Source organism: Pinus tabuliformis, chromosome 8 (assembly GCF_031772625.1).
Source record: "Pinus tabuliformis cultivar Carrire ecotype Pingquan chromosome 8, CPIR1, whole genome shotgun sequence".
In the NCBI taxonomy this organism is placed as follows: Eukaryota; Viridiplantae; Streptophyta; class Pinopsida; order Pinales; family Pinaceae; genus Pinus; species Pinus tabuliformis.
In genome coordinates this window covers 1,444,360,205-1,444,384,677 of record NC_142294.1, presented here as the reverse complement: position 1 = coordinate 1,444,384,677, position 24,473 = coordinate 1,444,360,205, and the positions used below count along the sequence as shown (strand labels likewise).

At 38.0% G+C, this 24,473-nt stretch overlaps 1 pseudogene; it reads left to right on the top strand.

Moving 5' to 3' along the window:
- The window catches only part of LOC149241136 (protein IQ-DOMAIN 13-like), a 63,344-nt pseudogene that overhangs the window by 2,625 nt on the left and 36,246 nt on the right, over positions 1-24,473 (top strand).

The window sequence follows — 24,473 nt, the reverse complement described above, 5'->3', positions numbered from 1 at the left end:
TTCCTTAAAGAAATCTTTTAGACCATATAAAAGGAATCCCTCCACTGATCCTAAGCCTCCAAGCACTATATCAAATGTCAAATCAGATATGGAGGAAGACGAAGTCTCAACAACTGAAGAACAAACAGATGATGAAGAAGTGTTCTAATTACAAGGAATGTGGGATTTTATCCTTCCCAATGAAGGATACACAAGAAGCACCCTGAGTAGAAGCCCTGTTGATTTACCACAAACAAATCCAAAGCGAGAGGTATCAACTCCAGCTCCCAAGGACAAAACAGCAGGTAAGAAATCTCCATCTAAATCTACCCAAACCGCTCCTCTTTAATCAAATTCTTCACCTCCAGTTAAAACCCTAATAATATCTGATGAAATGGAATATAACATTGTGGATGATATGAAAAAGACTAGGGAAAACATTACTTTTCATGAGCTTAGCAAGTTGAAACATCAACAAAAGTTGTTGCTTAAAGAACTCAAAGCAGTCCCTACTTCGCCTCTTCTTGCTATTGTAGTCTTGCAAGCTGCCCAAGAAATGGGAAGGCCCCCTAACACTTCACTAGACAGAATCGATCCTACCGATATTGCTCTAATTGGAGGAAGATCTAAATCCCATACTCCTCCATTTCTGTTGACTTTTGAAATTTTCAACAAAAATCTACACAATTGTTTAGTTGACTCTGGAGCTTCATCTAATATTTTACCAAGAACAGTTTGTGCGAAATTGAATGTTCAGCCTCAAAAATTTGTTGTGTGCATTGTGCAGTTAGACCGATCCCAAGTCAAAGTTATAGGGGAAATTAATCAAGTTACCATTAGACTTTCATCAAACCCTAAAGTTTGTTAAGTCATTGACATTCTTGTAGTTGATATTCCCGAGTTCTACAGCTTAATCCTTAGTAGAGACTGGTCAGAAAATCTCCAAGGTTATTTTTCAACTGACTGGTCTCACATGTGGCTTCCTTATAATGGCAAGCCAAATCAAATAAGGGTTGATCACGAAAAACATCAAAAGTATATTGTTACAAAACTAGAAGGAGAGAACGAACCAGTTGCGTATAGCAACAACATCATCAAAAACTACTCAGTCGAATCATTTCTAGGAAATTTCAATGCAAATACTTCACCTTTCTTGGAAAATTTTGTTATATCACAAGTTGAAAACTTTTCTTAAACAGATACTTCTAAGTGTATAAATTTTGTAGATAAACCTGTAGTTAGCTCTTTATTTTGGAAACTATTTTTTGACGGATCTAAATCCAACGATGGAGCAGGAGCAGGATGCATATTAGTCAGCCAAGAAGGGGAAAAAACTATGTTAGCATGCAAACTTGAATTTGATTTCACAAACAACACTATTGAATATGAAGCACTAGTTCAAAGCCTGTGTAAAGCCATTGGCCTTAATATCAAACACCTTCAAGTGTTTGGAGAATCGGAAATTGTGATCAAACAGGTAAGAAATACTATACACTATTTGTCAGGACATTTGAAACATTATTAATCATTAGTCCAAGACCTTACTTTTCACTTTACAGCATTTAATATTTCCCCTATCCCAAGACTCCAAAATGCAAGCGTCGATCTTTTGGCTAATGTGGCCTCCAAGCCCATTCCACCAGGAGATTACAGTCCCGACCGCTTTTATATTGAATTGATTTTAAGGCATTCTATTCCTGACAATGTCACCAATTGGTGAGTCTTTAATAACGATCCGGATATCATAATATTTTTGACATCATAAGGTTCTAATAATGACCAGATAATTGATGAAGATCAACATGACAGCCAGCTTAAGAAAGAAGCAACCACAAATGATATACCTAAGTTTGTTATTAAGATGGAATATTTATATGACCTTAAGGACAGATTCAATAGACCCACCAACTCAAAACTTCAGAGTTCAACTTTGAGGTTTGAATTAGTTAATCTTGGAACTGACCTTAAACCCCAAAATATCAATCTAGGCCTTGATCTTACATCAGATGAAAAATCATCCTTCGTACATTTGTTAAAGAAATATAAGAATGTCTTTGCTTGGAACTATGAAGATATTAAAACATATGATACTTATATAATTCAACATACCATCCCCATGGCATCTAATGAAAAACCTGTGCAATAGAAATTGAGAAAGATTCATCCCAATTTAGAAAATCAGATTAAATCTGAATTGAATAAATTGTTGAAATCCAAGATTATTTTCCCTGTCATACATTCTAGGTGTGTTAGGCCCCTATACTACTAGTGTAACCCCTTATTGTTATTAGTATAACCCACTTATTATATTGATGTACCCATGTAGTGCCCATATTGTTACTATTGTGCCCCATAGAAGCCCACTATTGTTATTATTGTGCCCTTACATTATTATTGTTATGTCGGCTCTGATTATGTTATGACCCCTTAGACTCCTATATATAGAAAGGAGGTCTTTTCATTTGTATCATCCAAGAATTGTTCATTTATGTAATGTAAAGGAGGTTGCCCCCTCGAAGAGGCTGAATTCTAAGGCGTTGATATATCTTTTCTATCTTTTCTTGAGCTGGTTTCATAACATTTGGTATTAGAGCTTTGGATTCTAGGGTTTCGCTACTCCAAACAGGTCATCGTGGCATTTTCGCTATAACTTTTTTCTGTGACATTTCAGAAGTCGCAAAAAAAACCATTTGAGAAGAAATCACGCTGAACCTTGGGTCCGAATTTCATAGCTTTTTGCGCGATATTTGCAGAGATATGATTTGAGGAAGTTGGTCTTTTTGCAGACTCCTGAATTACATTCCAAACAGGTGACCTGGGGAAAATCGTCATAACTTTCTCTCTGGGGATCGGATTGAAATTTTGTAAGAAGGTACAGAAAGAGGATGGACTATAGCTTCTTGTATGCATTTTTCAGATCCAAAGGTTGAAACAGTGACTCGTGGCACGTCATACAAGTTCGCTCTACTGAACTAGTCTATAATCAGGTCATCTTGGGAGATTGTGCATAACTCTTTCTTGGAGAATCCAATTTGGATCAGACTAGTGGCATTGGAAAGAGGACGCAGAGGGCTACTACAGGTCACAATTTCAGAACTTAAAGATCCGAAAGTACAAAGTTACAGTCGTTTCAAGTTCGAGCTCCTAAAATCAAGAAAAAGCAAGATGAGGAAGTTTGATGGCAAGGATCCGGTAAATTGGATACTTCAGATGGAGCAATATTTTGATCTACATGGTGTACAACTGTTACAAATGTATGTATTGCATCTTCATATTTAGAACCAGATCAATTTTTATGGTACAAAGGGCTTTGTTCTCGTAAACAACTTGTTATGTGGTCAATTTTCACGGAGGAAATGATAGCACATTATGAGGATACAAAGAGCAACACCTTCTTTAGAGCAACACCACAACAATTGGAAAGAGTAAAAGGGCTTTGTGACATAGTGGAAAGCAAAATTATGGAAACCAGGAAGCGTACCCCTCACAACTATAAAGATGGAAGTGTTGTTTCTCCTAGCCTTCCACAACCTACAAGGGTTACACCACAACAATTGGAAGAAAAAAGAGAAAAAGGGATTTGTTACAATTGTGATAGCAAATGCACTAAAGGTCATAAGTGTGCTGAGAGGAAATTATTTTACATAGAATATGAAGAGGAGGAAGAAAAGGATCAATAAACAACAAAAGAAGAATATATATGCCAGGACCCCACCCCAGAGAAAGAAGAAATGAATCAAACCATATCTTGTAAAGCATTGGCAAGAATTACCACTCCTCAAACTCTCAAAATAGAAGGACGTATCAAGAAGAAAAAGGTGAAAGAAGTGAAAGATCACATCGAGAAAGAAGAAATGAATCCAACCATATCTTGTAATTCATTGTTCAAAATTACCACTCCTCAAACTATCAAGATAGAAGGACATATAAAGAAGAAAAATGTTCAAGAAGTGAAAGATCACATCGAGCATCAAGAAATGAATCTGACCATATCTTGTAAAGGATTGGAAGAAATTACCACTCCTCAAACTCTAGAGATAGAAGGACATATCAAGAAGAAAAAGGTTCAAGCAGTGAAAGATCACATCAAGCATCAACAACAAGTTTTCCAACTTTTAAAGGATAACGCCACTTCGGTGCAAAATCAAATGAAACAACAGGTAGATCAACATCGTAGTGAAAAATGTTTTGATGTAGGTGATTGGGTATTTTTACTGCTACATCCCAAGAAAGCTATTTATGAGAAGGAAATGTTGGCAATACTACATGCACTTAAAAAATGGTGACCTTACCAAATGGGAAGACTCTTCAAGGATGAGGATGTGGAAGCATTGTTTTGTGCTATTTATATTATCCAACCAGATTGGATAAACGAAGCAAGGCATGAATGGAAGAAGGACGAAGAAGTATGGCCACTTATTCAAAAGTTGCAAAAGATCCCAATTCAAACAATATTGCCAGAAATTAAAGAGGAAGGAAAAATCATATTGGAACCTGGAGCAGTCATAGAAACAAGAACCCGACAGCTACGAAATCGATCAATTTCAGAGTATCTCATCAAGTGGAAGAACTTACCCGCTGAATATTCCACATGGGAGGACAAGAATTTTATACAAAAGCATCAAGAACTACTCAAGCGTTGAGGACAACGCTTTTTGAAGGAGAGGGGCATGTTAGGCCCCTATACTACTAGTGTAACCCCTTATTGTTATTAGTATAACCCACTTATTATATTGATGTACCCATGTAGTGCCCATATTGTTACTATTGTGCCCCATAGAAGCCCACTATTGTTATTATTGTGCCCTTACATTATTATTGTTATGTCGGCTCTGATTATGTTATGACCCCTTAGACTCCTATATATAGAAAGGAGGTATTTTCATTTGTATCATCCAAGAATTGTTCATTTATGTAATGTAAAGGAGGTTTCCCCCTCAAAGAGGCTGAATTCTAAGGCGTTGATCTATCTTTTCTATCTTGTCTTGAGCTGGTTTCATAACAAGGTGGGTCTCCAACCTTGTCACAGTCAGGAAAAAGAATGGTGATATTCGAATATGTATAGATTTCCGCAATCTCAACAAAGCTTGTCAAAAGGACAACTTTTTGTTGCCTCCTATGGAATAGATATTGCAATCAGTTGCAGGCTTAGAACTAATGTCTTTCTTGGATGGATTTTCAAGTTATAATCAGATTCTAGTACATCCAGATGACCAGATAAAGACTACATTTAGAACCAAATGGGGCACCTACGCCTATCAAAAGATGCCATTTGGATTAATCAATGTTGGTGCAACGTTTCAAAGAGCCATGGACATAGCTTTCAAAGGTTTGGTAAACAAATCAGTGGTAATCTATTTAGATGATATAACTGTATACACTAAAAAGCACAATAATTATCTGAAATATTTAAAATAACTATTTGAGCGTTGTCAAAGGTATGGAATTTATCTTAATCCCAAGAAATCTTTCTTTGCTTTAAGTGAAGGAAAATTCCTTGGATTCACTGTATCCAAAGAAAGGATTCACATTGACCCTGATAGAGTAAGAGAAATTTTTGAAATTCCTTTACCTCATAACAAAAGGTCTATGTAATCTTTCTTAGGTCCAATAAATTTTGTCAAAAGATTTGTCCCTGACTTTTCACAAATTGTTTTACCTCTTCAAACCATGATTAAGAAAAATTCCCTTTTTAGATGGGGACATACAGAGAATGAAGCCTTTGATTGGATTAAACAAGCAATCATAAATGCTCCCTCTTTAGCAACTCCAAATTTTTCTAATCATTTCATTTTATATACTTTTGCTTCTGAGAAATCATATGCAGCTATATTAACATAGGTCAATGATGATAAAACCGAATCACAAATTTCTTTCTTTAGCTCCAATTTACAGGGGGGTGAATTGAACAGTTATTCAGATGTGTTGAAAAACAATTTTTTGTCATTTTCAAATCAATAAATCATTTCATACCCTTTCTCCTCAAAACCCACACCAAGGTAGTAGTACCATTCTCAACGGTGAGAAATCTATTAATACAAAGGGATGTAGGTGATAAGAGGGCAAATTGGGTAACGGAACTGCAAGAATATGATATTAAAATCAGACCAGATAAAATTGTAAAAGGTCAAGGTTTTTGCAGAATGTTAGCAGGAGCATTCAACTTATCAGCGCTACAAGATCCAGGTGATGATATACAAGTATACAAGGTAAGCCTTAATGACACTGAATCCATATATGTTGATATCATATTTTATTTAAGACATGGGTATGCCCCTACACAACTAAGTTACCAAAGAAAAGGGGCTTTGAGGTTAAAATCTAGACCATACCAAATCATCAAAAATGTGTTATTTAGAATAAATTATGGTTCTGTTTTGCTTAGATGTCTTGAAAAATCTGAGGCAAAAAAGGTTTTGCAAGAACTCCATGATGGACCAGCTGGTGGACATTTTGGAGGGGACACAACTGCACATAAAATCCTACATGCTAGCTATTATTGACCAACCTTATTCAAGGACACACACAATTATGTAAGGAAATGTAAAGTTTGTCAAACAGTTGCTTGCAGACAGAGGAAACCCGCATTACTGTTGCAGCCAATCAAAATTGAACAACCATTTGAACAATGGGGACTGGACATAATAGGTGAGAGTGTTCCTCACTCCTATAAGCAACATAGATACATCCTTACAACAACTAATTACTTCACAAAATGTGTGGAAGCAATTCCGCTTAAGGTAGCCAATTCTGAAAACATCATTGAATTCATCGATCAATTTATTATTACCAGATTTGGTCTTCCATCTTCCCTTATGTTTGATAATGCATCTTATTTTTTAGGCAATGTTATGATAGAATTACTCTTAAAATAGGCTTTAAACTTAAATACGTTGCTAAATATTATCCTCGAGGAAATGGCTTAGCCGAATCTATAAACAAAAATTTCATAAGGATTATTAAACGAACCATTGATCAAAGTCAGAAAAACTGGCATAAGTCTTTAATATTTGCTCTATGGGCAGATCGAATAACACAGAAGGCCTCCATAGGCACTTCTCCTTTTAATTTGGTCTATGGGAAAGAAGTTTTCCTCCCAACAAATGTAGTTATTCCCTCTTTAGCCCTACTTCAATTTATTGAAGAAACTCCTTCCTCTTTTATGCAAGCAAGACAACTACAAATCCTTCAGCTCGAAGAAGAAAGGGAAAAGGCCAAAATTACACACGCACATCATCAACAGTTAGTCAAAGCTTCCTTTGATGCAAATTCTGTAAGTTCAAAATCCTTTCAGCTCAGAGACCTGGTATTGAAATGGGATAAAGCACACAAGGAAAAAGGTAAGCATACCAAGTTCCAACGAATGTGGCTTGGCTCATTTTAGATTGTGGAACAAATAGGCCCATCAACCTTTTTATTGCAAGATTTATCAGGCAAGAGAGAATCTCTACCTGTTAATGGGCAGATCCTAAAGAAATATTTTTCATAGAAGATGACCTCTTCTATTCCTTGTATATTATTGCCTTTACTTTTTAGGAGAAATAAAAGTTGAGTAGCATTTACTTTTGTCTTTACAAATAATAGTCTCTTTTATATTTTGACTTTTCGCTTGTATAAGTAGAGATGGTTAAGAAGATGACTTTCACATTTGAAACATAGGTTAAGTTCTTTTACTCTGAAATTTCTTGTTCTCTGCCGAAATTATTTGTCCTTTGCTAAACCTCAACTTTATAAAGAAACCTTTGCTCTACCATCCGGAAAAGCATCTTTAACTCTACAATTGTCATCTAGAAACTCTTAAGGAGTCAATGATTCTCCCCATCTAGTAAGCTTTCATTCTTTAGAGTGTAATTCTAAAATATGCTTAAACTTAAAGGATAAGAGGTCTCATCAAGAGCTAGCTTACCATGATCATAGGGAAATAACTAGCTGACATTACCAATACTGCATATCAAAACAGGGTAATGGCTTGAGATTGTATCAATCAAAAGACAAGGGGTCTCATCAAGAGCCAGCTTGTTAAGCTAAGTTACAACCAGTGAATGGCATTGTCAATTCTAGTCACCAAACCAAGACAATGGCCTTTAAGGAGTAAAATGAAAATTTTAAAGAAAATAGAATTGTTTAGAAAAGAATGAAAAGAATAACAAGTATATAGATCTGAACTTATCTTTAAGGATTGCATTCTTTTCTAGATGGGATATTGAATCATTGTTTATTAAAATGTAACCCTGTCGAGACTATGGACACCTGCTGGCAGCAGAGGTTGTACCAATGACAACTGAGTACACCTAAAAGATGATTTGTGAGAGTCCCCTTGTTCTTATTTTTAAAACCAAGTAATGACTGATGTAGACAAAGAAACTTTCATATTGAAAAGGATGATCAAAAGGATGATAGTTAGGTAGATATTGTTTTTATTATTCAAAGTAATGTTACTTATATTATATTTCATGTATTTTTATTTTCTAAACTACCTTTATTTTGGAAGTTTTTAGAAATTTCAAAAAACTATCAGAGATAATTGTTTCTTCCAATGAATCGCCAATTGTTGTGCTATTCAACAACCCCCCCATTTGTTAATTTAATAGCTAATATTCTATTAATAAATGGGGTCCCTTAAAAAATCCTTCCCAAAAATAAATTCAGCATTTTAGCATTTTCTTGTTATTTTTGGAATAAAGCAAGATATCAAGATGCAACCCTTTGAAAAGCCAGCAAATGCTCGCCTTTTCGCATATCACATGATCAAGCGTGTCAAAAGCCCCATTAACGACCAAAACTCGCAAAAAGCGATCAAAATGGATTACCGCGCTTAACCTCGAAACTATTAGGCTTTTTCAACTGAACTAAGTCCTAAAACATTTCTTATTAAAATGAGGCCCACATCACGTATCGCCACTTACAAAGGGTGCACCCTCGCAAAGTATCTTTAACCATGCGATATGCGACATTGCGATGACACATTCACCCTTATTGCATCGCATTGGAAACCCTTAAGAAAGATCTAAAACCTTACCAAACATGCAATATTTCGATATGCAATGGAAACTCGAACCCAGTCGCCAACTATGTTATAAAAAAAACTCAAGTCCGTTGCGCAACGAAAAGGGCTTTACAAAGAAAATCCTATCAAATAAGCTATGCTTTTAAAACTAATAAAGAACGCCCCACATTTCGCATTTCGCAAAAACCAAAGGAATGTGAAAGAAGCACACACACGAAATGTGATAATGTGATCTGCGATATTGCATCGCAAATCACAAAATCAGAATTTTTGCAGTTAAAAATCTTGCCACCCTAATAAGTTTCTTTCCCTACTTACGATGAAAAACATTAATGAGCAATAATTCTAGGGATAAGGAACCATTAGTGGGCATTTAGTACGGGTTAATGGCATTTACATTTGAAAATTTGTTCGACGTGATACGATATCTTCTCACTTGCGTTTAATAAAAACTCCTTTCTTGTCACCTTTTCAAAGTCATCTGTATCATTCATTCTTATGTTCATTTTTAGTTGTGTCTATATGATAGCTTTTTCTTTGCTCCATTTTCAGGAACAATCCACAGCAAGAGTCATTGGGAGCAATGGAAAAAAGAGGAAAGGCAGACACGTCTGAAAAATAAGAAATGGTCCCTCTATTCTCTGACACTACATGCAACAAAGACGGAGGAACCTCAACATGGGAGGCCATGTATGATTTATTAGAAGAGGAGAAACCAAGGCCTATGGTAACAAAGGCTAGAGCGGATGGTCATGTTTCCTCTAACGCCTCCTTCTTCGACACAACATGCTCATTTTTGCATCGCATTGCCGCAAGACAAAGATAATTCCATATACATATATGGTTAAGTTGATAATTGATCAGGTGGATGTCTCGAATAGAGAATTCAAGAATAGCAGGTAGGAGGTTATGGGATCTTTTTCACCAGACAACCTGCGGCTTATGTACAATCTATCAAAGCCAAAAAATCTCTACAATAAATAGTTCCTCGAGAAATTTTCTAAGGAGAATGAAGACCTAGCAGACATCACACAGACCTGGACAAAAAACGAAGGCAAGATCAAAAGGGATAAGACGGGTATGTATTCTACAACATCTATCTCTCCCCCTCATAGTTTTGCAGCAACCATGCTATGTAGAATGTTCCACAAGCCCGATAGTACCAAATTTTCCCCATAATGGCTGCCATTAATAGATGCAGTCGTAGATGCAACAATAATGAATTGGGCCAAAATTTTGTCTGATAATTTGGCGAAAGCCATAATGGAGTATAGAAGAAAGAGGAGTATCTCTTCAAGGGTTTACCCTCCATTTTTCATGAGTGCCTATGTAATGGACGCTATCTATTTTGGCTTCAAATTTCTTATCATGGGATGGAAGTGGACTATGCAAGACCCACTTCCTATCCATATATATCATAAGAGTATGTGGGAGTCTCAGTTTCACCCCCATTTTTACAAGATTTTTCAAGGAGTTATGTTGCCTATTCATAAACAAGTCTACAACAGAAATGCCCCTAGGTTTTCTAGAGAAGTTGAAGTAGATATCCTACCTGTAGCCAGATGATTTGGGGAGGAGACATTTACATATATCAAAGTATTTGGGAGCATTACTTCATCGTATGTCCTCCCATACTATGTCCCCAACAAGTCAATGGCCAAGGATATAGCCTACCAAACAGCAAGGGAACAGGTAGATTATGAAATCTTTGAAATTGACTACATTCCCAAGAAGACAGTACAACCCAAATGACACCGCCAAAGGCATCACTACTATCGTAAAAGTGAAACCATTCACCCACGAGGAAGATGCCTTCGATGACCTCTTCCTACAAAAAGAGACGTTTCAAAAGTGACACATATGGCATCACTACTTTTTGCCCCAATGATCTTGAATCCTTCCATGAATATAGGGAGAGGAGAATATTAAAGGTCCCATTGGACCTGCTAGAGATTGAACCAATAAGGGAACCAACTCTCAGTGTAAGCTTAGAGGAAAGTTCCAAAGAAAATTCTGAAGCAGAGTCCCAGGAGAAGTCTACTCGTGAGTCATAGCACTCACGTCTACATTCTGAAAATGTGGGCAATATAAGCAGAGTCCGAAAGGGACACAACCAAAACCACAGAGAATGCAGCCAAGCAAACTTCAGCAAAGAAACATGCTGAAATTCACTCTACTTCCACTCAGTTGGCGAAACCCCAAGTCGTTGATATAGAAAAGGAATGGGAGCATTTTAATAAGAAGCTCCATATAGAGGAACAAACATCTGAGGTACAAACTCCACAACACAAATTAACTCAATAAATTACAGTGGAGAAAACTGTAGGCACTCATGATTTGGAGCTCATAACTGCCACCCCCACTTCTGAAATTATTTTGAGAATTGAGGAAATTCCTCCATTAGATGTGTTTTATAGCCCTACCAATAAAGTTGTCATCAAAAGGTAGAGGAAGAAAAGAAAGTTAGATGTTGCAGCTATTACCACTCCTGACAATGAACCAATGAACATTGTCTAGAAATATTCGCCCATGGACCCATCTGAGAACCTTACGAGATTGTCGCAATTTGCAGGAGCCTATGCTATGAAAACTATTGATAAAGCGACAGAGGTCCAAATTTTGTTGAGAGAAAAGGAACATATGATCCTGCTGTTGGAACAAAAATTAGAGCAAGAAAATTCTAACCAACAAGCAGAGCTACAAATAGCCAAGCTTCAACAGAGTTTGAACAGTTGAAAATACAACATCAAGCCAGCCTAGCAAAAAAAGATGCGCGGATTCAAGCTATGATAGAGAAGTATAAAGACAATCCAAAAATTGATAAGTTCATAAAAGAAGCACTCAACCTTAACTCCCAACTAGTGCAACAAAGGGAAGTTTTGTGCCAAAATATCTTGCAAATAAGTCCTTATTGTGAGATCAGTGATAAGCTAATAAGCCAAGTCATCGACATGAGACTTGATTATGACGAAGTCCATCAAAGGATTTCTGACTTTATCACCTGGCAAGAATAAGAAGATGGGAGGAAGGATGATTTGCCAAAAATGGAGGAATCACATAAATAAATTCTATTTACGGACTAGGATACTCGGCTTGAGAAAGCAGAAAGGGTAATGGCAGTCGCGACAGGAGAAAAAAACAGTGTCATTGAAGCCATTAACGAAAATATACATGGCGTCAACCTGGTTGCATAATCTATACCAGGATTTCTTCCAAATGCCAATCAACTAGATCAAAAATGGAGACAGGCAGCAAAGTAAAGGGAGCAGGTGATCAAGCAAATGAGCAAGGTGAACTGGGAAGCATACAAAAAAATATTAGTCCAACCATACATCCAATGGATAACCTTGCGATGCTTAACTACCTCCACACAAAAAACGGTGCGAGCACTGACGGACGCTATATTTGCTGGACAGTTGAAATTTGCGATCGGCCAACCGACACAGCTCAAACCAATGGCAGATATCTGTGATCTTAAGGATCAAATGCAAAGGAGTTAGTCACTTTTTTTTGTTTATCATAATATGAGGAAGGTCGTTGAAACCTCCTCAACTATTTTTGTAATAATCTATTTTAGGACCTATAGTTTTAGTATTTAAACCCCTCTCATGCATTTAGAGAGGGGTTCAGAAATTTTATCAGAAACATTCTTCAAAAGATGCACTTCTAGACCTTTGAGGAGGTTATGATGGAATGAATGGAACAAGATTTATTTTCTTTTGAATATCTGTCATGCTCTACTGAAATTTCACTTTTTCACTTTTAGATGATCTTGGATTGATGGGAATTACACCGATATTGCTGAAACACATGAGCAGAACTTATCATATATGGTACTTTTATCTTGTGATTATTTTTTTTTTATGTATCAAGCAATAAATTTTCTTCAATTGTTTTATGTATGAAAGTTTGAATTTTGGTTAGCATTATTTCACTTTTGTATGGTGTTGGCTTTAATTTTATGTTGAATATATGAACGATTCTATATGCAATATATATTTCACAATCGTTTTGGCTAACTATTTATCCAAAACGATTATTGTTAAATTATTTCACTTCTTATTGCAGTTGAATTATCTTTATTACCAATTACTGTAGGACATTATTGTAGATCGCATACTTTACTTTATTCCTAGGCATAATTATAGTTTAATAGTGTTCAAAGTAGGATATATGCATGTGTTTAAATAGTTTAGATTAGACTACACTTAGCTTAATCGTTCCCCCGTTACATCATATATCACCCCATCAACACTATCAAAATATATTTTGGGAAACTAGTCCCATTATCCCCAGTCGAAGCCACTACACCAAAGGGAAAAGGAGTTGCCAACCAAGGTCCGGATTGAGTGGTTGATGAGCCCCAAAAATGAATAATTATATGGGCTCATTCAACGTCCTAATTCGACTTAATCCACCATTCTCATTAGTTTATTGCATGTTTTTTATTACATTTATGCTAATAGAGTGAATTGGGTTAGTCATTATGCCAACAAGTCTAATGGGTGCTTTGTGCAGATTTTTAATCAATTTTGAGACAAAATCAAAGGTTTTAATGAGCACTTGGCAACCAAATTCATGGAAGAACAAGGGAGAGGATTTGTAGGAAGGTGTCCCCTTAATTTATGGGCCCTCACCTCGAATTCTCCACCATCAGCTCGGAGTTCAAGGGCCACCAAATCAATTATCACAAGGGCAGTCGAGCAAGTGCTAGTAAAAGTGTTGTTAACTACAAGTTTTGGAAACCAAGTTCCTAAAGTTTAGGAGGGATGTTGGGGTCCTCAATTTGTATAAATAAGAGGGCTTAGGGCCTCATTTCAGTTTATCACTTTGTAGGCAGAAGTTAGCTAGTCTGTAGTTCGATTTTAGTCAGTAGATTAGCTTTGCATTTCAACACATTTTCAAGCTTTCCCTTGTGGATAGTTTTTGATATAACTATTATTTCTTGCTCAATAAAGATGAATCCAGCTTTGCACCAGCTCTAAATCTCTCTTAGGAGGTTGTAGCTCTTGGGGTTGGGCCCATCTCAAGTGCCCAGTACCTCCTTTGTTTACTTTTATGTGTTTTTGCTGCATTCTTAGAATAAAATCTGCTATTTAGATTTAAATCTTGTTTTGTTATTTAGGTTACTTTTGATGATAAAAAAAAAAAGGATTTTCATGTTCAGATTTAGTTGATAGGTTAGTAACAGGGAAGATCTTCAGAAACAGGCCATTAAGGACCTCTGATCTCACCTTTCCCTCAGTGGGATCATGATCTGGGACAAAGGAGACCTTGTTGCCACCAAAAACATTATCTTTGCTTTGCCATGCAACCATTAGTGTTGGATTTTTATTTTCAAAAGTTGGTTACATGTTCAAATTCTTGATTGCTTATTTTGCATAGCATTTCACATTATTTTGTTGTAAATAAACTGTTGTTCATTTTCCTTGTTGTTATTTAGGTCATAGCTAGATTTTGGGTTTGCATAGTCTTTGTTTGGTCAGTTTTAGAAAATTGTGTGCAGATCACCTGTATTACCTCTCTATCTACCTTTCCTCCATCAGATAATCTACTCCAACCCTTAATCCATGATTCCTACCCTTCATTTGCCATACTTTTCCCACCTTGCCCTAATTTCTACATTCTTGTGCATCATCACTTCCTCCATTCTTGAACCAAATCCAATCGCTCCTTAGCCTCATGCGCCAGGTCCTAGACCCCTTAACACCCTGATCTCACCTCCATACCCACTCCTTCATCCTTCTTCCTCCATCCATCCTCCAAAATCCCATTTCTAAACATCCTGTAGAAAATTACATAACATCATGTAGAAATTCCAGAACATCCTGTAGAACCCCAACAGACTTCCTATAGAAGCTCACGAATGAGGTTTCTTGATAGCCAAACTATGTGAAACTCTTTGGAAGGATGTTAGGGACCCCTTAGGCTCTCTTTGAACCTTCCCGACCTCCTCCAAGCATTTCCTCTCGCCAATCCACCTCTGCACAGCCAAAAACAATTAAAGCACATGCATGATAATTATGCCAACTTACTCAGAAATACAAAAAAATGTTTCTTCTCAGATTTCACTTCAGAAGTAGCTTAGTCACATGCATTTTACCTTTCTAAGAGTCAATGGCATTCCTTTCTGTAGCTTTCATCATTTTTCTTGCACCAGTACAATTAGTCGGTAAAACTAGGGTTTGCTAGGGTTTGCATTTCCTTTCCGCTTTCAGTTTCTTTCTGCAAGTAGATTAGCCTCCTTTGAGTTAGCTTTCATCCATCAGTTAAAAAGCTTCTTCTAAGAGCTCATAGAAGTTGTCTTAAGCTCCTAGCGGACTTGTGACAGCTGATCAAGTGACAGCCGCGACAAGAGCTAGTACTTGTGCATACAGCACCGTCGCTTCCAAGTTTGTTACGAACTACCGGGTTGATAAAATTAAAGAAGGGAGTTCCAAGAGTTGCAGCATTATTGCTGCAATATTGGGGCTCACCACTCTTTTTGGTGTTGTTTCAGAGGAAGCATCAGAGTATTGGTTATTGCTGCTATTCTTCTATTTTCTACTACAACCTTCTGCTAAGTAGTTTATTTCATTTCCATTATGCAATTTCGTTTCTGTAAAAGTAGATTAGCATTTCCTGCTTTCATAGATTAGCATTTCAATTCCGCAATTTCATTTCTGCAAGCGTAGATTAGAATTTCAATTCTACAAGCGTAGACTAGCATTTCATTCCTGCATTTTCATTTGAGCAAAATAGATTAGTCCTTTCCTGCTTTCATTTCAATTCTGCATTTTCATTTCAGCAAGATAGTTAGTTGCAGTTCAATCTATTTCATTTTTGCAGGTACAAGCAGAAAAAAGCAAAAATCAACCAAAAAGATTTCCTTTCATGCCTTGTAGGAGTAAAGATAATTCAGAAAAATGATTGCACAACACCCCCACTACTTCACACAACCAACCTTCTCTTTTCTTCGATGGCTGTGATTAAAGAACCTTTAGGTGGACAGCAAGACATAGTTGAAGAACCTCAAGGGAAGAAGAAGAAGAAAGCATTCCTCTGGAGCAAATGGCTACAAGAAGAAATGTTGGGAGCAGTACCTTATCCAAAAACGAATTTGAAAATCAGATGGAAGATTTCAAGAGTGATATGAAGCAGTTTCTTGCCATGCAACTGGATACCTTGCAGATCCAAAGGAAGCAAGAAGAATTCAAGAGGGCTTTGGTCATATTTTGTCCTAGGTGCACTAGAAAGCATCCTAGGAACGAATGTCCAATGCACTCCCTAGAAGTGTGTTTCGTCTCTGAAGAATACCATCCTACGAATCAGTGCCCTCCCTTGCCTGGACTTAAAACTGGATATCAGAGAGTCAAAGGAGCCACTGAATCACTATATTATATGAACCAAAGGAGGCCACATGGACCCATACCCTACCAGGAGGGAATGCAAGGGACATCCTAGACCTATTACGACCCCTATCAAGCCAATTCCATGCCTTCTTGGGGTCCCCCTGCTCATCCTTCCTGGTCCACACCCCCTCCTTGGTCGTATTCTCCTCAATACCATACTTCTCCAGTTGCTCATTCGTTTCACTCTTATGGTCAGCCATAGCCTCAGTGGAATGCACCTCACCAGGGGTGGAGGCCCAAGTACAATTGTCATCCTGCTCATTTGCCTCCACCACCTACCCAACCACAACCCCATCCACATCCATCTCAAATATACACCCCCCCTCAACTACCCATACCACCATTTCCAAACCCACACATTGGAATAGCTCAACCCAGTTGAAAAGCTGAGGCACAACATGTCCAAATGACTCCTCTTGAGCTCGATGATCTTCACCATAGCTCAGGAAGAGTGTTGCAAAACAGAGATTATATTGACAACATTGAAGGACAAAAGGCAAAATAATATTCAAAAGAATCAAAGAACCATGGGCTGCACTTGATGAAGAGAAGGCATCAAAATCAGAGATCGAGAGAGTTCCCTCATGGTTACCATCAATAATTCCATGTATTCAAGAGAAAGATCAACAAAAAGAAGAAGATGAGAAAGTCATGGTAGAAGGTGACATGAAACATGATCCAGATCAGCAAAAGGACCAAGGATATCAGAGCTATATTGAGATATGGTTTCAGACAGTCACTAAGTTGCAGCGGTACTCTCTTCCTCAGCTATGTTTGATCCCTTCAAATTCAGATCATTTGGTCTCTGAAATATGGATAGCTGTCAAAGCATGCATTTCAAGCCTCCACATCATCTTGTCTCTAATCTCGATGTGCACATGGCTCCATTGGAAGTATTCATATACTTGAAAAGAATTTTGTTTTTCAAGTAGGGTAGGGTAGAAAAAAGAGAAAAAAGAGAAAAAATAAAAAAAAAAAAGAAAAAAATGGAAAAATGGAAATAAGAGGAAAAATCTAAGGTGAAAACCTCCTCGGAGGCGCCTTAGATTGGCTCATTGATTGAAAACCTCCATGAGGCAATCAATGGGTTGAAAAAAAAAGAAGAAAAAAGAGAAAAAAAAAAAAAAGAGAATAAGATCCCTAGGTGGAAACCTCCCTTGGAGGCCCCCAAGGTAGGCAATTAGGGTGAAAACCTCCATGAGGCGCCCTAGTTGTTTTCAAAAAAAAAGAAAAAAGAAAGCAGGACTAATCTCTGTGAAAAATTGCAGGTTGCAGTGAATACTTTGCAGGAAAAGAGGGGCATGCAAAACGAGGACAGGAGTACATACCAAGCTCCAGGACATCCCTTCAGACACTCCCTCCATGGCCACTCACCTCTCCTAGGATTTGGTCACATTCAGGTCAGGATTTGGCTTTCTACAGGAAGTTCTAGGCTTTTCTACAGGAAGTTCTAGGCATTTCTACAGGAAGTTTTGAAACATCCTGAAGAACCTTCGGACGAACCAAATTCAATTTTAAAAGGGAATCTGATGGTTGGAATCTATTGGTTAGGCTTGCAAGCACCCTTGTTTCCATCCCTCACCTTTCTCCATCATTTTTTCCACCTCATTGTGCTTCTACAGGAAGTTCCTGTAGAAATTAAAGGAAGCTAGAAATAGATTTCAAAAAGGTAGTTTGGCGAACATGCTAGCTTCCTCAAAGGTTCAGAAGTCCTCCTGCTATCTTCAAACTCCTCCTCCATCATCTCCGTGCTTGCATCACAACCCAAGCTCATTTTTTCTACCATGCAAGAACTTGCAGAATGCTTTGAAGAAAAAAATACATAGAACAGAATTTTTTTTTTCCCTAGCTTGAAAACCATGCATCCATTTGCAAAACAATTTTACAGGAGTTGTACAGGGATGATGACAACATGCCCGAGCAGTTTCAGCCAATTCCGGTGCACGATTTCCAAGGAACTAGCCTCCATCACCTTCAACCATTTTTGCATTTTCTCCATATCCATGCATCTGTTTCAAAACCTGTTTCATGGGGAGATGCACATTGGTGATAGTAGCCTACCCAAGAAGTTTCAACCGATTCCGATGCACGGTTTCCGAGAAATTGATCTCTGTAATCTTCAGCCATTTTCCATTTTTCTCGATATTTGTGCATCCATTGATCTCAATTTTGCTATGGGAGGTGCATAATGATGATAGGAACATGCTCAGTAAGTTTCAGATCGATCTGATCTATCGTTCGGGAGCAATGACGAAAACAAGTTTCGGTCCTGTGAAAATTCGACATCAGCAGCTTGAGGGTGCAGATCTGAACGTGAAGCCAGCTCCTACAGCATGGATCCAGCCAGAGGATACCTGCACAAGAAAAGAATAGCCATGAATCAGCAACCAAGCCACCATGCAACCACAGAAACTAGTGCATGCAGCAAATGAAAGGCCATAGCACCTCACAACAACCATTCGACTTCTAAGTACATGACTAAAACTCATTCCTCTGATTGCATGAATGTAATTTGGAAACTACGTGAAAAATGAGATGGTTGGGATTAAAAAAATCGGTGGCCAACTAACTGGCCACCCTCATCCAGTTCAACAGCGCTCGGTGGGTGAATGAGACACGTGCACTCAGCCATCTCAGGAGGAAATCGGAAAACAGGTAATGGTGATTGTTTGACCTTCAACGTAATTGATGGAGTGATCGCAGGTAGGAAACAGGATGTTCGGTGACAGCACCGTCGTCTGCATGGGCCAGCTCACATGTTGGCCACTTCACTCCCTCACTGCAAATCACACAACAATTAAAGAATGCTCGACTGACTCTCACCACCCATTGATTGATTTGCACTTGCAGCGTTCTTAGCCGAAGTACATGTCCTCTGCTCCCACAATATGTTAACCCGTCATCCTCCATGAGCTTTTCAGCTTAGTTCGAGATTCTGCTGCATTTCGGGCTCGCTCAGAGGCGCAGGGGCATTCTACAGGAAGTACGGCATATCCTTCTGAAGCAAAGAATCCTGGACTTTTCTTCATCGAGTTTGGAGTTCTGAGAGAGGTAGGCTTTAAAAAACACTCTTCCATGCATGATACGTTCAAAAGGCGGTGAATTAAACTGTTTTGAATAAGAAAGTATAAAACAAGTCTGCCTGTGATTCAAAAAATAGCAGCTGCCTGTGTGTGGCACGGAATTTCTCAGTCGAGTTTGTGTAAAAATTCTCCTCCACAGTTCTTGTTAACAAATTCCTTCTGTAGAAACGATAAACCACTATAAGGGCTAACCTGTGCATAAAGAATGTGACTTTTATGTGGTTGGGGATGAAAATTAAGCTGTGCACTCTCTCTGTGAGAGCCTAATTCCCTTTTGACAGTCAAGTTTTGGGCAGGAACAGCATTATAACCAGGGAATTGTTGTTCCTTGATATCAAACAGCCGAGGAATTCTTCCTTGAGTCCAGGGGGAAACTATAAACAACATTTCCATTTCCGACCAAGGCATAAGAAAAAGGGAGCACTCTCACCATGCCAGGGGGATTCATAATTCAGCATTATCCATGGTTATCATTTTAGGTTGCTGTGTGAACTTACACTTCATCCAGCAGTGAAGACAGGGAACACATTGAAGTGGAAGAGAAAGATAAGGGTAAGGAAACCTAGGACAGACCAACACAGAAAGAGCAAGAAGAGAAACAAGAGGAAGGCCAAGCTGCTGAGCCCAAAATTGTGGGTGGAATAAAGGCACAAACGCCAAGGGAGAAACGGTTGCAAATCAGGGCAGAGAGGACTGAAAAATTCCAAGCAAGTGAGGGCACACCCAAGGCAACCACAACAAAATTAAAAGAGAAGGCACCCCCAGCCAAGCAAGCCAAAACATTGAAAATCACTTCTACAGGAAGCCAGAAAACCGTTTCTACAGGAAGCCAGAAAACAGTCAACACAGGACTTTCTATAGGAAGTCTGGAAACAGGGAAACAGAAGGAAAAATTGCCTGAGATTTTAGCCAGGGAGGCAGCAGCTGTGCTGGCCACCCTAAGCACATATCCCAAGCAGAAGGGGAATCGAAAGAGGGAGCCTTCCCTATATATTAAAGCAAGAAGGAGCATGAGGATAAAAATTGGCAGACCCCAACCACAGTCAAAAGAGCCAATTACAATGGTAGACACCCCATCTACACAAAAGGAAAAGTCTCCCTCAAAGGCATCCATCACCTATGAACGGGGAAGCCCGAAGACATCCACCTGGAGAGAAATAATGAAAATGTTGGACACAAGGCCTCTCTACATGATGTTGAGACAGTTCTACATGAAGGTGAGAATTCTCTAAGAAAAGGAGCACAGGCAGTGGGAAGAAGCAGGGAGAAAAGCATGGTTTCATGACCGAGAAGAGGACATCACTTCAGAAGCTTGGCATGACAGGGAGGCCACCAAGGCCATCAAAGATGAGGAAATAGATTGGTTGATCAGAGGATGAGCAACACTTTCAGTAGGGGGGTGATGATGAGCCCCAAAAATGGATAATTATATGGGCTCATTCAACCTCCTAATTCGACTTAATCCACCATTCTCATTAGTTTATTGCATGTTTTTTATTATATTTATGCTAATAGAGTGAATTGGGTTAGTCATTATGCCAACAAGTCTAATGGGTGCTTTGTGCAGATTTTTAGTCAATTTTGAGATAAAATCAAAGGTTTTAATGAGCACTTGGCAACCAAATTCGTGGAAGAACAAGGGAGAGGATTTGTAGGAAGGTGTCCCCTTCATTTATGGGCCCTTACCTCGAATTCTCCACCATCAGCTCAGAGTTCAAGGGCCACCAAATCAATTATCACAAGGGCAGCCGAGCAAGTGCTAGTAAAAGTGTTGTTAACTACAAGTTTTGGCAGCCAAGTTCCTAAAGTTTAGGAGGGTTGTTGGGGTCCTCAATTTGTATAAATAAGAGAGCTTAGGGCCTCATTTCAATTAGTCACTTTGTAGGCAGAAGTTAGCTAGTTTGTAGTTCGATTAGTCAATAGATTAGCTTTGCATTTCAACACATTTTCAAGCTTTCCCTTGTGGACAGTTTTTGATGTAACTATTATTTCTTGCTCAATAAAGATGAATCCAGCTTTGCACCAGCTCTAAATCTCTCTTAGGAGGCTGTAGCTCTTGGGGTTGGGCCCATCTCAAGTGCCCAGTACCTCCTTTGTTTACTTTTATGTGTTTTTGCTGCATTCTTAGAATAAAATCTGCTATTTAGATTTAAATCTTGTTTTGTTATTTAGGTTGCTTTTGATGATAAAAAAAAGGATTTTCATGTTCAGATTTAGTTGATAGGTTCGTAACAGGGAAGATCTTCAGAAACAGGCCATCAAGGACCTCTGATCTCACCTCTCCCTCAGTGGGATCATGAGCTGGGACAAAGGAGACCTTGCTGCCACCAAAAACACTATCTTTGCTTTGCCATGCAACCATTAATGTTGGATTTTTATTTTCAGAAGTTGGTTACATGTTCAGATTCTTGATTGCTTAGTTTGCATAGCATTTCACATTATTTCGTTGCAAATAAATTGTTGTTCATTTTCCTTGCTGTTATTTAGGTCAAGATAGCTAGATTTTGGGTTTGCATAGTCTTTGTTTGGTCAGTTTTAGAAAATTGTGTGCAGATCACCTATATTACCTCTCTATCTACCTTCCCTCCATCAGATAATCTACTCCAACCCTTAATCCATGATTCCTACCCTTCATTTTCCATACTTTTCCCACCTTGCCCTAATTTCTACATTCTTGTGCATCATCGCTTCCTCCATCCTTGAACCGAATCCAATCGCTCCTTAGCCTCATGCGCCAGGTCCTAGACCCCTTAACACCCTTATCTCACCTCCATACCCACTCCTTCATCCTTCTTCCTCCATCCATCCTCCAAAATCCCATTTCTGAACATCCTGTAGAAAATTACAGAACATCCTGTAGAAATTCCAGAACATCCTGTAGAACCCCTGCAGACTTCCTGTAGAAGCTCACGAATGAGGTTTCTTGATAGCCAAACTCTATGAAACTCTTTGGAAGAATGTTAGGGACCCCTTAGGCCCTCTCTGAACCTTCTCGACCTCCTCCAAGCATTTCCTCTCGCCAATCCACCTCTGCACAGTAAAAAACAGTTAAAGCACATGCATGATAATTATGCCAACTTACTCAAAAATACAAAAAGATGTTTCTTCTCAGATTTCACTTCAGAAGTCGCTTAGTCACATGCATTTTACCTTTCTAAGAGTCAATGGCATTCCTTTCTGTAGCTTGCATCATTTTTCTTTCACCAGTAGGGTTAGTCGGTAAAACTAGGGTTTGCTAGGGTTTGCATTTCCTTTCCGCTTTCAGTTTCTTTCTGCAAGTAGATTAGCCTCCTTTGAGTTAGCTTTCATCCATCAGTTAAAAAGCTTCTTCTAAGAGCTCATAGAAGTTGGCTTAAGCTCCTAGCGGACTTGTGCCAGCTGATCAAGTGACAGCCGCGGCAAGAGCTAGTACTTGTGCATACAACACCGTCGCTTCCAAGTTTGTTACAAACTACCGGGTTGATAAAATTAAAGAAGGGAGTTCTAGGAGTTGCAGCATTTTTGCTGCAATACTGGGGCTCACCAGTGGTTTTCCCCCATGTTGTAGCAACAATTTTCGAGGCTTCAACACTCATCTATGACACAACTTGTCTCATATTTTGTTCCAAGCTAACCCATCTTATGATACAAATCACCTCATATTTCAGTCTAAGCTTACTTGTCTCACGTCATGACTTGTCTCACTTGTTCTTGTCTTGCAGCATGGCACATTCCAATGTTGGATATTTCCACCAGTTGGGTATGTGTGTCCTTACCATGCCATTGTTCTTGCCCAACTAAGCTAAATGTACTCACACTCCAAGGACACCCCATCTCTTATTGGGTGTGTGCATGCCTTGTCGCGCTTCCACACACCAATTCATCTCAACATGTCGTCTAGGTTTTGTTTGCATGCTCACCACCACACTTGATTGTCTCGTGTGCCCAAGGCACTAATCTTGCACAAAAACCCTAAATTTCCTACAAATGTTGCAAGTAATGTTGCATTTCTTGCAATGGTGATGTCATTGCGCTCAAACCATCTTAGTTATGTGCGCACCCATTTTGAGGCCCTGACAATCTTAAACCCAAACCTATTAAGCACCTAGAGGGATTAAATTTCTTAATGTGTACTTTTTATTTTATCATTTAATTCCATGTTATGTATTAAGAAATTTACACATTAAAAAATTTGATCCCTTTTAATTCTTGATAGATTTGGATTTAAAATGGATTATTGTCACTACACCAACATAGATTCATATTAACTCCAATTCTACCAAGCACCTAGAGGGATCAAATTTCTTAATATGAAAACCTCTTTTTGAGTACAAAACTTGAGCAAAGATTTGCACCTTGAAAGATTTGATCCCTCTTGACACTTGATAAATTTGGAGTTAAGATGGATCTATCTTGGTTCTTTATAACACTATTTATATTATATAGATTTTACCTCTACCTATAAACACATTCTTATTTCTGATTCTATTAAAACTCCCATAATACATTAAACTACATAGATATGTGCATGGCCTTTTTCTTTGACGTATTTTATAATTTTTATAATTTATTTTTTTTATTATATATATATATATATATATATATATATATATATAAACTCCATTTTCCTTTGACATATTTTATGATTTTATGGGACATCTAAGCAAGTGGCAATTTTGCTCGAACGACAATTTTCTTGCCAGAATCCAACGATTTTTTTTCAAAAAATATGAAATTGGGAGTGTTTGAATCATTTTTTTCATGGTGAAAATGGATTCAACACTGTCAAGAACTTGTGGAGCACCCAATATTCTGAAACTTGATAGCTATAACTTGGATTTCAAAAAAAAAAAAATCGTTGGATTTCATCAAAATCGTTCTGGAAAAGCCATTCTTTTCCAGGGAAAATCATTGCATGTTTAGATTACACTAATTTTATGTTTTAATTTTTAATTTTTAATTTGCAATGTTTTAATGTGATAATATAGCATAGAAAAAATTTGTTGTAGGTACTAATGTAACTATATGCTTATT